We start from the raw sequence: 15111 nt of genomic DNA on the forward strand, positions 1-15111 counted from the left end.
GCATCTGGCCATCCTCCCAGTCTTGGGCACACCTGCATCACTGGTGCTTCCTGCCAGACTGTGACTCTGCCCAGGTTTCAGGAGCACCCGGAACTGTTTTCCTAGGGGCTCCTGCTTTGTCCTGGCTCCTGGAAGCACAGGCTTTTGACGAAGGACTCTCCCCACTGCCAGGTAAATTGGTGATTGCCCCACAGTCTGTATTTGTCACATGGGGCACAGAGAGTCTGGGCGTGCTGTCCTGGCCCTGGAGCCAGCTCTAGGACTGCCCGGCGGCATTGCCTCCGCCCCTCATCTGGGAACAGGGCGGTGGGGAGGAGAAGGGAAGCAGGGTCTTGACCCATCTGCGTCTCGAGAACACGGGAACACATCGTCCCACTGCCTCACACCATTCACAGCCCAAGCTTGTGTGAAGTATTATTTTATAACCTCCCCTGACAATGATGTATTTTATATAAGCAGCACATAAAGTGGTAATTTAATACCCTATCGAGCAGGATTAAACAATAAGGAGCAGATATCACTGTAGAAAAGTTACTTTATCCGGGAAACATTTATCTACTGCAGGTGGATGTGAATCATGGCTTCCTCCTCGGTGGCTCCTGATGAGCCTGTGAAATTCTGTCCTGTTCACCACTGTTAGTTATAAGCTACACCTTTCCTTCTATGACGTTAGTTACAAGCTCTACCTTTCCTTCTATGATGTTTATTTCTTGCCTGTTCAGCACTGTTAGTTACAAGCTATACCTTTTCTTCTGTGATGTATATTTCTTGAAGGCATGGACTAAATCCTAATTCCACAGTATTCGATGCACATACTCAAGAGATACTTGTTTGAATGAATGGATTAATAGAAAATAGAAGTGATGACTTCACTTTATTTCATTATGTCAAACTTTGTCTACACGGAAAATTTTATGGTCCTTTGGAAAAACAGGGCCTCTGTGCGGGGTTGTTAGAGATTGTGAGAGTGCCGCAAATGGCTCTGTGGCTCTAGGCTCACAAAGGGCTTGAGGGACTTGGTGGCGCACCTGTGTTGAAAACGGAGTTCTGCAAATCCATTGGAGTGACCTGCCAGCACCAGCACACACAGCCCTCCTTCCCAGTTGATTTCTGCACAGAGGCTTCTTCTGAATGCCCCAGGTGAACGTGGGTTCAGCCAGCACTGCTGGGCTTCCACAGCAAGCCAGGGTGCTGCAGGGACGAGAGAGAAGAGGGGCAGGGCCAGGATCTTCCTGGGCCCCAGTGCCCGTGTGGGGACGCTGCCTGGCCTGGCTTTTCTGGGGGAGGTCAGGGAAATGATGGCATGGAGGGACTGTTGGTATGAGTCGCTTGCTCAAACATAGATCCCAGGTCTGTGTGGGAGGCAAATAGAAATTTATGTGGGTATCATCAGTAACATAGCAAACATGGGCTTCTTCACTAGGGTGGCTGACCCTCTTGCTCATCTGCTGAGCAAAGGCCCGGCCCGGCCTGGCCTTCTACGCCTCCACAGTGAGCTTTTCTCAAGCTCTGTCCACTCCATGGAGATGGCCGGAGCCAGGGCAGATATGGGGTGTTTTCCACTTTTTATTTATTTTTTCTTTTTTGAGATGGAGTCTTGCTCTGTCGCCCAGGCTGGAGTGCAGTGGTGTGATCTCGGCTCAGTGCAAGCTCCACCTCCCAGGTTCACGCCATTCTCCTGCCTCAGTCTCTCGAGTAGCTGGGGCCACAGGTGTCCGCCAACACACCAGGCTAATTTCTTGCGTTTTAGTAGAGTCAGGGCTTCACCGTGTTAGCCAGGATGGTCTCAATCTCCTGACCTCGTGATCCACCAGCCTCGGCCTCCCAAAGTGCTGGGATTACAGGCGTGAGCCACTGCACCCGGCCAGGTATTTGTCAGTTTTTGAAAGCTACATTTAAAGAATGAAATAGACCGAACAGAATTACTTCCTTTTGAATATTTAATACTCAGTCTACCAGAACACTTAAATATAGTTAATGTATTCAAATAATAAGAAAGAACTTTCCCTCTGTTCCAAAGAAAAAGTATAAACAACCTTTTACTTGTCAGGGATTTCACTATGTTTCTAAAAAGCCAGCAAGCACTTTTCCTGAAATAGACCCATCTCTTCCTCTGCATAGACCCTATGAACATTTTAGCTACATTTCTGCTGTATCTTAATGTGATAGATTGTAGAAAATTCCTTGCTACTGGAACTTCACGATGCTTTCCTTTGAAACATCAAATAGAAAGTATGGATAGTAAATCTCAGACTAGTTGCAATTATCAGTCTTGGTAGAGCTGCCACCCACAGCCTCTGTCAATTACAACAGAGTGTGTCTCCCCAGCAACCCGGATTAGATTGCGGACCAAGCCAGGCTCACCCAGGATTCAGTGCAACGTCTTTCAAAGCGGTAGTCACTGCCCCTGGAGGAGACTTGAGAAGTCCTCCCTTTGATGCCTGTGCATGGCTGTTCTCAGATCACAGCAGCTGCAGCAGCATCTCAGAGGATGCCAGCAGGGGTGTCCTGGGTATTGACACCACGGTAGGGGCCTGCAGTGTCTGAATGAAATGGGCTGTGAAAGTGAGCACCCTAGAGGAGTCCACAGCCACGTTTCAAAGGTGCAGTGGCCCGAGGTGAACCCCAGAGCACTGAGGAGCCTGGAGTTGACCTGTCACGACTTCGTTGAGAGAGCTGACTGAATTCCGTACCTGTGCGGGCAAAATATGGCTGTTTGCGCTTGGCCCCTTCTCAGTCCAGGGCTAGGGAGGTTGTCTGCACAGCTAGTGGGAGCTTAACTTTGTGCACACTCGGGGTTGGGTCCCACTCCTTTCTGTGAGCCCAGGGAAGATAGACATGCCGAGCTCTCCTGGAAGAGGGCCCTGACGAGTGGAAGCTGAGCTTCAAGATGGTCGGCCTTGTGGTGTGCGTGGCGGGTTCGGAGTCGGTGTGTGCTGAGTGGGGGCCCGGCTTCTGCTGTCGCTATTGGGCTCAGCAGACGCTGCGGGGGACGTGGCTCCTGTTGTACTTGGTGGTTTTCTCCTCACAGGAGTGGGTTTCCCTGCTGTGAAGGTGTCGGGGCTGTGACAGGCAGCCTGGCAGGAGGAAGACGCTCGTGGGGTTGTGCCCCGAAGCCCCCTTCCTCTTGAGGAGCATGAAGGGGGTTTGGGACCCTGCTTCCGGCTGCGCTCCCTTGCTAGGTTCTTGGCCTAGGGGGCCAGGAGAAGCTGAGTACAGGCCTGAAACCTGGACCCCTTCCACAGCCTCCGCGGCACTTGTGGTGGTATGCGGGACATGGCCCTTGGAACTCCAAGCCCTACCCTGGCATGCCCGCCCACTGGGGCGTCTTGGGCACCTGCTGTGTGCTTGGCTCCGTGGTGGGGTGGGCGGTAGCAAGGGCTGTGGGTTAGAGTGGACACGGTACGCGGATGATGAGAAGCGTCAGGGAGGCAGTGAGAGCACAGCTGAGACCTGCAAGGAGGGGACTGGCTGTGGGTGTTGGGGCTCAGGGAGCTGCCTCTACCCAGAGCCACAGTGGCCAGTGAGGGCAGAGCAGGGGACCGAGGCCCAGGGAAGCCGTGTGTATGGTTCGCATCAGGTGTGCGGGTCTGCCGGGCTGTGCAGCCCTTCTCAGTCCTGGCTGGGCCTGGGGTCCCAGAGGGAACGGAGGGTCTTCGCATCTCCCTCCTCTTGCTTCCCTGCTGCTTCCTGGTCAAGGGATGCTTCTTTATTGCAACTCTGGCAGTTATTGTGCATATTAAGAGGAGTTTCACAAAATCGTAGGGGGGGGAGGCGGACTAGGGATTCATTTTTTTTTTCTCCCCCTGATTTTACACGGAGCCTTCTACTATCCCTTAGTGTGGAGGCAGAGTGCAGATGCTCTATAGTTATCTATCCAGGAAGAGAAGAGCTGATGGGAAGTCACAGATCTGATCATTGCAATAGCACTGACATTTTTAAGTGGGAGAATGCTGATGTCTATAATAATCAGAGTAAAACTTCAGTAGCTTCAACATAAAGATTCTGAGATGATCTTAGAACCATTTCGTCCCTAGATCCTTCTGCAGTGTGGAGTGTGACATCTCTACCAGGCGCTGGTCAGTGGCCGCCTGTGGGTAACTGAATGCTTGAAGTGTAAATGAGAACTTCTAATTTTATTTAATTTTAGTCAAATTTAAATAGCTATATGGCCCGGGCACCGTGGCTCATGCGTGTATTCCCAGCAGTTTGGGAGGTCGAGGCGGGTGGATCATGTGAGGTCAGGTGTTCAAGACCAGCCTGGCCAACAAGGTGAAATCCCATCTGTACTTAAAAATACAAATAAAGTAGTCAGGCGCGGTGACAGGCGCCTGTAATTCCAGCTACTCGGGAGGCCGAGGCAGAAGAATCACTTGAACTCGAGAGGCAGAGGTTGCAGCAAGCCGAGATCGAGCCACTGCACTCCAGCCTGGGTGACAGAGGGAGACTCTGTCTTAAGAAAAAAAAAAGATTTTAAAAAACCCTACATGCCCCTAGTTGCCTCTGTAGGAGACGGCATGGTTCCAGAAGGTAGACTTTGTGTTGAGGACTCTGCAGCGTCAGGCTGGAGACAGTCTCCCTTCCTAGCAGCGTGGGCCCCTGGGCTGTTCTTCTACCAGAAGGGATGGTGGTGTCTCTGGGAGGTATCTGTAGACTCAGATCTGTGTGGATTAGTGACTTGTGTTACTCACAGATACTTAATTTTATGGGTAAATGAATACCTGGACTGGCTGCAACTTCAGGGCGAGATTCGGGAGTAGGGAGTGAAAAGTGACGACGGAACCCTGGGCTTGTCCTGCTGCCCCCAGGAACCGGTCGGGGTGCCTTCTCGTCTGAAGTCCCAGCACGTGGTCAGGGTACCCCTTGCCTCTGAAGCCCCCAGGAAGTGATCGGGGCACCAATCCCCTCTGAAGCCCCAGCACCTGGTCGGGGCACCCCTCCCTTCTGAATCCCCCAGCCACCTGGTCGGGGAGCCCCTCCCTTCTGAATCCCCCAGTACCTGGTCGGGGCGCCCCTCCCTTCTTAAGCCCCCAGACCCTCCTGGCCTGCGGTGCTGCTTCTCCAAATGCTGTCCTTGGCTGTTTTCCAGGAGTCACCTGCACCAGAGCAGGCTGCGTGTGTCATTTCTTGTCGGATCTGGGGTGTCAGTGAAGCTCATTTATCTTGTCTTCCTCCTCATGTGCCGTATCTCACCTGTTGACTGTCTGAGTTTGTGTGAGTGCGTGTTGTGCGTTCTCAGGCTGTACTCGGTGCTTAGGTGACAAGAACGTCTTAGAGTAACGGACTGTCTGCTCCAAAGGACGCTGGGCATGAATCGAGACACAGTTTACTTGTGGGGTTTAAATTTCCTGGGTGTTGGAGGCAATTAAGGGGAAACAAGGTCTAAAAAAGCCCCTGCAGATGAGGAAGGCAATAATGAAAAAAATTACTCTATACACACTTAGCAGATGATTTACTTTGTAGGTGAATTTTGCATTTCGGGAACTACTAAAGCTACTGTTTGTAGGGATTCCTTGATGAGCTTCTTGTTTTCTGTCTAGAAAGTAAAGTGGATCGGTTTTGCCTTTAATGCTGACTGACTAGAATCTACTTCCTTTTCCCCCCATTCACGTTAGGGTGGGGATTGGACTGGAAGAGCTGTAGGATCTCTTTATTTCTGATCTTAAATGAATTTTTTCTTCAATGCCCTGTTCTTTGGTTTGGGAAATGTGCTCAATTTGTACCGTGCTTTAAATGTACACAATGGTTCGAAATTGCTACTTTTCTTTAAAGTTAGATATAACATCTTAAGTAAAATGTCATCTATAAATCAGACACAGTCTGGGGCCTGGAGACCCCCCTTGTCACTTCCTTCCAGCTGTGTCTCCTTCCCTGGCCACATTGCCCCTGGCCACATCTCCTCCCCACACCACGCCGTGTCATCCGCCCACCACCTCACCTCTGGTCACAACACCTCCCTCCCGGCCACATCACCTGTGGCCTCACTGCCTGCCTCCCTCCTTCCTGGTGGCCTCCGTGGCTCCCACTGTCTGCCCTCCCGAGGGTCTATTCAAGGCTCCTTTCCCGTTTTCCACTCCTGAGTGGGTCTCGGGGCCTAAATGTTTCACAGGATGCAAGTTTCTTCCCTTCCAGCCGTGGGTCTCTGAGCGACAAGTCCAGAGAGGGCACTAAGCTCTCTCCTTACCTACCTGGGGGGCCTTAAGCCCTGACCACCGACCACCAGGGCTTTTCTGCAGTGTGTGGGGCAGACTCATGCATGAATTGGACTAAAAAGATGCTTCCAGGAATCCTTGTTTTAAGTGCACTGGAGCAGAGATGGGGAGAGGGGACCACCGGGTTTGCTCAGAATTTGGTCCTGATCACAGCCAATGAGGCAACATAAGCACCTCCTAAATGAAGCGTTCCACAGACTGATTTTACACATGACAGAAAGGCTTCACACAATGAGTGAGTTTGAGCTGCATTTGAAGGAAGAACAGGTCCCTGTAGGTGGAAATGAAAGGTAAGCGTGACCCAAGCCATCAGCAGCAGCGGCGGTGGGGTGGTGCAGACTCCCCATGGATGGTGGGCATGGCTGAAATGCAGGAGAGGGCAGGGGTGCGAAGGAACAGCAGGGCGGCAGTAAAATTCCCCTGCAGAGAGGGGACGTGACTGAGATATTATCACATGTATACAACTGAGAGATGATTTGAGGAGGATTTCTGGGAGCCTGTGGGAAGAGCACGTGGTCATCATCAGTTCTCGGGATCTCTTTTTATGAAGTGAAAATAGTCTTGCCTCTGCCAATCTTGTGAGCTGTTGTGACGATCAAATCAGATAATCTTCAGCGAGCCTTGTAAATGCTAAAGCTTATGACAGACTGTTCCAGCCCCCTTGTCTCTACCCTCCTTTCCTCCTGAGTAACGTGAACCCTGCTGGGTACCTCACTATCTGCCTGGTTTCCTCCTCCATAACGTGAGCCTTGAGTACTTGCTGGGTACCTCGCTGTGCACCTTCCTTAGTAACGTGAGCCCTGAGTATTTGCTGGGTACCTCGCTACCTGCCGTACAGCTGGCTGTAGAATTGTCAAACGCACTTGGCTGGCACATAAGCAGAAGTGCTCGCTGGGCCTTGGGAGGGCTTTGTGACATGTGGGTGCCTTCTGTTCCCTGTTAGGCTGGAGCTGCAGGAGCCCCCCTAGACCAGATAGAGGACCAAGGCTGTGGCCTCGGGGTGGGGGCTGGGGGAGCTCCCTGGGTTTATTGTGTGGGTGAGAGCAAACTTCAGTCCCGCTGTGGCATTGGGATTCAGGGTTCCTTCTGGAATGTTCTGAGTGAGAAACAGGAAGTGTGCACAGGTGCATCTTCTGTGGATTTTATGGTTATCTCTTGGGAGAGCACTGGTGCCTCTGAGCTATGAACCTGCAGAACCACTTCTTCCACTAACGGCCGCCTTTATATAAAGAATGACTTACAAAAGATGCCACTTCAGATGGAGGTATTTGCAGGTGTGGCCTGAAAAATGAACAAAATGACTTGCATCTCAAGGAAAGTACCTTACATTTTTCCCAATGATAGACATTTGAGCTTTCCAGTGAATATTAAAACATAAAAATCTTGTGTCCACCACTTTCTCATGTGACCAATGGTGATACTGATGTGGGGTTTTTTTTTTTTTTTTTTGGACGTATAATGAAATGTGGAAGCCGCTCATAACTCTGAACCAGTATTTTCTAACCAATGTGTGATTACAAAATCGTGTGCTGGTAAAAGCCATTCAAGTGCAAGACGGACCAGTCGACTTAGAAGGAATTGGGGCAGAAAGGCCCGTCGACCAGAGCACAGACTCTGTGTTGCAGACAGCCTGTACGGAAGTGCCACTTGTTACATTTGGCAGCAGAGAATACCTAAAATGATCTGAAAACACAATGAAAATACTGCTTCCTAATTGTATATCAGTATGGGGTCGGAATTTCTTCATAAACTTCAGCCATGGCTCTGCAGCCCACTGAACGCAGATGCAGGCATGAGAATCCTGCTGTCTGAGGTACAGAGATATTAGGTGTTTTCACAGCAGCACAAACTGTTGCCACGCTGCTGCTTATTTTGGAAAATGGTTTCTTCTTTAAGACTGTGTTAAGATGTAATGACTTTATCCTTGTAAAAGAAACTAAATTATGTTCTTTTTTTTTTTTTTTTTTTTTGAGACGGAGTCTTGCTCTGCCACGCAGGCCGGAGTGCGGTGGTGTGACCTCAGCTCACTTCAACCTCTGCCTCCTGAGTTCAAGCGATTCTCCTGCCTCAGCCTCCCTAGTAGCCGGTACTACAGGTGTTCAGCACCATGCCAGGCTAATTTTTGTATTTTAGTAGAGACGGTGTTTCACCATGTTGGCCAGGCCGGTCTCGAACTCCTGACCTCAAGTGATCCACCTGTCTCTGCCTCCCAAAGTGCTGGGGTTACAGGCATGAGCAGCCACCACTCCCGGCCTGATGAGAAAGCTTTTTTGTGCTCTTTAATAAAGTGCAAAGAGTTCCTGAGACCCAAAAGTTTGAAAACCACTGGCTTAAACCGACAAAATTGTCCATGATTCTTCAGTGTATCTTCTAATCTGTTGATGGAGAGAGGACAGCAAGGGTTGCTTTACTTTTTTCCTTTCACAACTCAATGGTGCTGGGACAACTGGGGTATCCACATAGAAAAGGATGGACTGGACCCTTCCTCACCCTACACACAAAGCTCAACATGGTTCCAATGTAAGGAGCTGACTGAGACCCATTCTGTCAGTCTGCTGGGTACCATAACGGACACCACAGACCGTGCGACTTAGACAATAGCATCTTATTTCCTTTTTTCTGGAGACTGGAAGCCTGGGATCAAGGTGAGGGCAGGGTTGGATTCTCTGGGGCCTCACCCCATGCTGTGTAGACAGCTTCTTCTCTGTGTCCTCACAGGTTTCTCTTACGTGTATGCAGCACTGAGGACTGTGTCTAAATTCTCTTAAAAGAACACCAGTCATACTGGATCAGGGCCTACTTTTAAGATCTTATGGGACCTAAATTGCCAAGTTAAAGGCCCTGTATGTAAATACAGTGACATTTTGGGTTTCTGGGGTTGTGACTTTAACATGGAATCTTGGGGGAGGGGGACAGTTCAGCTCATAACACCTTTAGGGGAGAATCCTGGAGAAACTGTTAGGTTGGATTAGGCAATGTTTCCTTGGCTGAGACGTCTAGAGCTATAACAAGCAACTGAAGGGAAAAAGACGGTATCAAAATTAAAAATGTTCAATTCAGAGGATACTATTAAAGTAAAATGACAACCCACAGAACAGGATACATTATCACGATAAGGACCTGATATCAAGAATATATTCAAAAACTCTTAATAAAAATCCAATTTAAAAATGGACAAAGGATTTGAATAGACACTCTCCAAAGAAAGACATATAAATGCCTTAAAAAGCACATGAGATGTTTAGCAGAATTCGTCATCTTAGAAATGGAAATCAAAACCACCGTGAAAATAACACTTCACAACCACCGTGATGGGTGGGTAAAACCCCAGTATTGGACAGTGACATGTTGGTGAATTGGGGAAAACTGAAATCTTGATATATTGCTAGTGGGAGGGGAAGTAAAATGGTGCAGTTGATTTGGAAAAGTCCGACAGTTACTCAGAAAAGCATGAAATCACCGTACGACCCAGCAATTTCACTCCTAGCCATATGCTCAAGAAAACTGAAAACATTTTTCCAAAAAGTATGTCATGCCTGAATCTTCACAGCAGCATTATTCATAGTAGTAGAAACAGTCCAGGTGTCTGTCAACCGGTCACTCACTGAGATTCCACTCACCTTAGACGTGAAAGATGTCAGCACCGAAGGTCACACCAAAGGTCATGCACTGTACGATTCTCCTCACAACAGGTGTCCAGAATGTGCAAATCCAGAGAAAAGGAAGTTGGCTGGTGATTGCCAGGGGCTGGTAGAAGGAAGGAGCCAGGTGCTGACTCTTAATGGGTTCAAGGTTTCTTTGGCCTGTGGTGAAAAAGTCCCGGAATTACATACTAGTGGTTGATGTGCAACTTTTAGAATATGCTAAAAAGACTGAATTGTATTCTTTAATATTGGGGCTTTTGTGCTTTGTAAATTGCTTTTCAATTTAAAAAGGAATTCAAGAAGTTATTTGGTGTTGATATGATAGTATCCAAAACAAGTTACTATGTAACTCACGTCCCCAGAGTTAAACTTCATTTTCTGAGGATCTTGAAGTGTTTGAGGCTAGGAGACACAACGATCCTATACTGTATGTTACACCCCATCTTACTGATTTCTATCTCACATAACCATATTCAGGAAAAACTGACATGTAAATGTGAGCTGAATGCTATGCAGAGGCACATTCCTCTTACCCGGATGATCTTTAGTGGTACAGTAAGAGATGAGATCATAGCAACGTTAGTTTAGTTAGTTTAATTTCCATGGCAACAGGAATTTGGCACATGGGATGAGTTAGATCTCTCTGCACAGCTCCTAACGGGGTTGCCCATTTCTGTGTGGTGTCTGTGTATATTCTCGCTGTGGAAATAAGTGATAGCACCTGCACAAACACTTGTCCGGAAGCGCACACGAAGCTGGTGAAGGCAGAGGACAGGCGAGAGGGAAGCATGGCTCAGCCCTGGCAAAGAAGACCGTTATTCCAAACGCAAAATATTCAGGAACACAATCCTTGGGAAGACTGGTGATGTCTTTAGACCTCACCACTATCGGGTTGTATCTGTGCAGCCAGTTACCAGAGCCGCAGAACGGCGTGTGTTGGTATTGGTGTCATCACTCAACGATTCTGACTTTTCCTGGTGCTGAGGATGACTGCATGTGGCAGAAGCAAAGTGCTAATCTAGCACAGGTCATCATATCCAAGTTCTTTTCTATGAAGGCGGGCAGGGTTAGGAACCACCCCACCCCACCCCACTCCCCAATCCTATAAGAACTGGGATCTGATGATCTGTGCTGTCGAGAGAGGCAGGGTTAGAACACCTCATTCCTCAATCCCATTGTTGAAAATAATAGTTGGATTGGGAGGGTTTTTACTCCTAAGGTTGAAGCTGTGCATTTCTGGAGCCTGGGCTGTCAGTCATGGTGGCTGGGGAATGCTGGGGCTGTGGTTGTCTGGCTGCCGGTAGCCCTGCTGGTGGGTCCTCCCTCTTTGACACCGTTCATTTCTGAAGCTTGCTTTCCCCGGTGTTGGAAGTAGCAGCACTGGAGGAATGGCCGCCTTCCTACAGCGAAGCTCTGGCAGGAGAGGAGAAGATACGGAGCGTCTGTTCAAGGACGTGACGTTCTGGGCACCGCACCATGCGTTCTGCTTCTCAGCTGTGCCTCCTGGTTGATGTTACCATCACCTGGCATTTCCCAGGAGGTAACTCGCGAATGCCACACTGATGGAACAGTGCGGCTCGAGTCCAGGGCCGCTGGAGCACATCAGCAAGGTCAGGCTGGACGCATGTGCTTGCTGACAGGAAAATGACAGGAAATGACATGTCAGTTCAGGAAAATGACGGGAAATGACATGTCAGTTCAGGAAAATGACAGGAAATGTCATGTCAGTTCAGGAAAATGACAGGAAATGTCATGTCAGTTCAGGAAAATGACAAGAAATGTGTTTGCTGACAGAAAAATGACAGGAAGACGACAGGAAAGAGGCCCATGAGGAGAGGAACCAGTAGATTCAAGGCAGTTAACCGAAGGAGCGAGCCATCACAGGCTGGGAGGACACCCCAGCCACAGTGGATGTCAGCGGTGGTGGCTGGACTCGGGGTCCGTGAATGTTGCATGATCGAACGTGTTTGGTACATTCTCAGCTCCTGCCCAGGTGCCTCCCAAGAATCAGGTGTTGTGGCTCCCCACACCCTTCCCATCTGTGTGTAGCATGACCACCACCTTCCTACCGTGTGTTTGTCCTATCACGGCTGCTGTGCCTAACGGACGCTTTGCTTTCCAGCTACTTTCCTATAACCAAAGCCCTTGAACGACTTTGCGTTTCAGAGACGACAGGGTATTAGTTTTTCATGATTGCTCTGAGGATTTCCGAAAGCAAATGTAACTTAACAGGATGGAAGATATTGGAGACAGTAATTATAGATGACTTTTCTCAGTTTTTTGATTGTGGTAAACTTACACAGCACTCTATTTTTAAGTGTATGGTTTTGTGGCATTAAGTGTGTTCACACTGTGGTGCCACGATCACCGGCATCCATCTCCAGAACTTCCTGGTCTCCCCACGCTTGAAACTCGGTCTACCCAACACCAGCTCTCCTTCCTCCCCAGCTCTGGGAAGCACTACAGGTTGCTTACAAAATAGGCTTTTTCAGTAAGAGAAGGGGCAAGGAAAAGAGCTCTAAAGACTGTCTTGAGATTTGAGGAAGTGTTTTAGGTTTTGTTGTCTGGTTCCCGGTCTAAAGGAACTATTGAAGACGTGGGAAGTCGAAGGTCTGTGATCTCAGGAAGTGCTGGACTGGGCAGCTTTCCCGCTGTGACGGGGGCACTTGCCCTCAAACCTGCCTGAGATAATCGCGTGAGCATGGTGCTGCATTGTGACAGCTCTGAACTTGGTCTCCTTGAACGTTGCCAGGTACATAAGCTTTGGCGGTTACCGTCTAGTGTCTGTGGGAGACCTAGAATTTGAACATTGTTGACTTTAGGACACACTCATTTTATAACACTCTACCTGTTCTCATCAATAGGAAATATGCTGTGTCCTTTTTTTTTTTTTTTGAGAGGGAGTCTCGCTCTGTCGCCCAGGCTGGGGTGCAGTGGCCGGATCTCAGCTCACTGCAAGCTCCGCCTCCTGGGTTTACGCCATTCTCCTGCCTCAGCCTCCCGAGTAGCTGGGACTACAGGCGCCCGCCACCTCACCCGGTTAGTTTTTTTTTTTTTTTTTTTTTTTTTTTTTTTTTTAGTAGAGATGGGGTTTCACCGTGTTAGCCAGGATGGTCTCGATCTCCTGACCTCGTGATCCGCCCGTCTTGGCCTCCCAAAGTGCTGGGATTACAGGCTTGAGCCACAGCGCCCGGCCTTTTTTTTTTTTTTTTTTTTTTGCCTTAATATTCTGTGTTGCCGTAACAGTAGTGGCAGCGGACGCTACTTCTGGTTCATGGTCATCACCAAACACAAGCTTCAGGAAACCGTGTGAAAAATAAAGGGGAAAGTGCTTTTCTGCAAAGGGCTTTTTTGAACATCTTGTTTTTTTCTGGAATATCTGTTTTGGTGTAAAACGTTTTCATATTTAGGGGTTTGTAACGTGTTTTATACTGGTTAGCTTTGAACCCCATGTTTTTGCATGTCATGGGGCTGCTTTATCCTGTTATTCTATGATATAGCAGGTTGGCAAAACTATTGCTTATTTCACTTTAAAAACCAAAGCAGCTTACAGATTGTGATTCTTGTAAGAATTTAATTGTAAAATTGATTTGTGTTCAACAAGCTTACTGGAATGGCTAGATCCGTGGACAAAAAGATAAGAACATGTCAAGTCTCTGGGCCAGGAAGGACTTCCAAATAATACAAGTGATACACGTTAATTTCTTAACAAAAGATTAGATTTAGTACATAACTGTTTAAAACCTCCATATTTTCTATTATAGCCATTCCACAGTGCCCATGGGGGTGGGCTGCAGGACTGCCTATGGAATCCAAGGTCTTTGGGCGTTGAGGTCCCTGCAATAAAATGGCATCGTGTTTGCATATGACATATGCACATCCTCCTGCAGACAGTCATGTCAGGGTTGCTCGTAACAGCTATACCATGGACATACCATGCGAGTAGTTGTTTAATGAATAATAAAGTCTGAATGCTTAGTACAAACACATTTAAAAATATGTTGATCTATGGTTGGTTGAATCCACAGGCCTGGAACCCCGGGAGAGAGTACAAACTCTAGAAGCAAAATGAACAAAGCACTTGAGGTCAGCAGTGACGGGTGTGGGATCACACTGAATCTCATGTGTTTTGCTGTCTGTGTCACTGTGTCCCGTGTAAACGGGAATCATTTGTAGCTTAAGGTAAAATAGGTAACAGGAAACACTACAGAGTGGGCACGAAGGCGCGCCCCTCATTACCCCGTGTTACAGCCAAGCGTCTGCCTCCTAGGGAAGGATTTGTTCTGTGGGGAGACTAGATGTTGATTTCCGGATGTGTGAAGGGAAACTCCCTCCGAGAAGCGTGGCTTTGGCCGGAGCACATCAGACGAGAGTTAGCGTGGCATGGAGTTTCCACAGTGGCCCTCAGGCCTGCTGCTTCTCTCCTCTCCCCACCCCTGGCCCTGACTCTTACCAAGGGAGGCAAGTTCAGCTCCAGCTGAGCCCCGCACAGGGCTGTGGGTCTCTAGGGCAGGTGCCCACCTTCGCCTGAACAGGCTGTGTCAGAGGAGGGTCTGGCTGTACTTGAGCTGTGAGAGATGCTCTCAGAGATCCAGCATCCTGAAAACCCAGGTGCTGAAGGTTCCTCCTCTTCCACCATCCTGCGGGGAAGGGGGTCTTATCCTGCTTCCCCTCAACCCGAGCTGACTTCTTGTCTGTTCTGTACACCTAGGTTTTCAGAGCAGTTATTGTTAATCATCTAGCAGACAAACAACCATAAGGTGACAGCCTGGGAGGGTAGACGGCGCTGGAAGGTAGTTTCCTGAATAACAGCGTTCAGTTTCCTGTTTTGCCATCATTTGACCCAAGGCCCCAAGATAATTGAAATATTGTCAGCCAAACACCGATTTTTTAATCTGAGTTTTTTTTTTTCTTTTTAAGTTATGGGTGCAAACTTATAACCAGGGACCTGACAAAAGAGAAAGATTTATTTGCAAAGTGAATGTCGGGGATGGTTGGCATTTGCCAACTCTGACTAGCAGGGACCCAGGCTGCTTCCGTTCTGCTGCCCGACTCCTGATCCTCCAGCTCCTGCCCCTGTTCCCACCAGCAGGAAGAGGAGCGGGAAGGTGCCTTTTCCCCTTTAAGGGGGTGAGGTGAGAGTTGCACCTGCCACTTAGCTAGTCCCTGGGGTGATTCTCCAGCATGGGTGGGAGTTGGGTTTGGAGGCCTGAGCCTCGTGAAGCTGGGGTTGCTGTTCCCTGAGCAGCAGGAAA

At 48.8% G+C, this 15111-nt stretch overlaps 1 long non-coding RNA gene across 4 annotated transcripts in view; it reads right to left on the minus strand.

Annotated features, from left to right (window-relative positions):
• Window positions 1–856: 856 nt before the first annotated feature.
• LOC144332724 (uncharacterized) overlaps window positions 857–15111 on the minus strand; it is a 100203-nt gene continuing 85948 nt past the window's right edge. For 3 of the 4 annotated variants that reach the window (XR_013400755.1, XR_013400754.1, XR_013400753.1), the window contains 2 exons: window positions 9833–10015; window positions 857–1889 (listed from right to left, as the gene is read on the minus strand). This is a non-coding gene — a long non-coding RNA (uncharacterized LOC144332724). Of the gene's footprint in view, window positions 1890–6449; window positions 7494–9832; window positions 10016–15111 lie in introns of those variants that run through there. The other variant, XR_013400756.1, reaches the window with a different exon arrangement.

The sequence above is a fragment of the Macaca mulatta genome, chromosome 11, assembly GCF_049350105.2.
Source record: "Macaca mulatta isolate MMU2019108-1 chromosome 11, T2T-MMU8v2.0, whole genome shotgun sequence".
In the NCBI taxonomy this organism is placed as follows: domain Eukaryota; kingdom Metazoa; phylum Chordata; class Mammalia; order Primates; family Cercopithecidae; genus Macaca; species Macaca mulatta.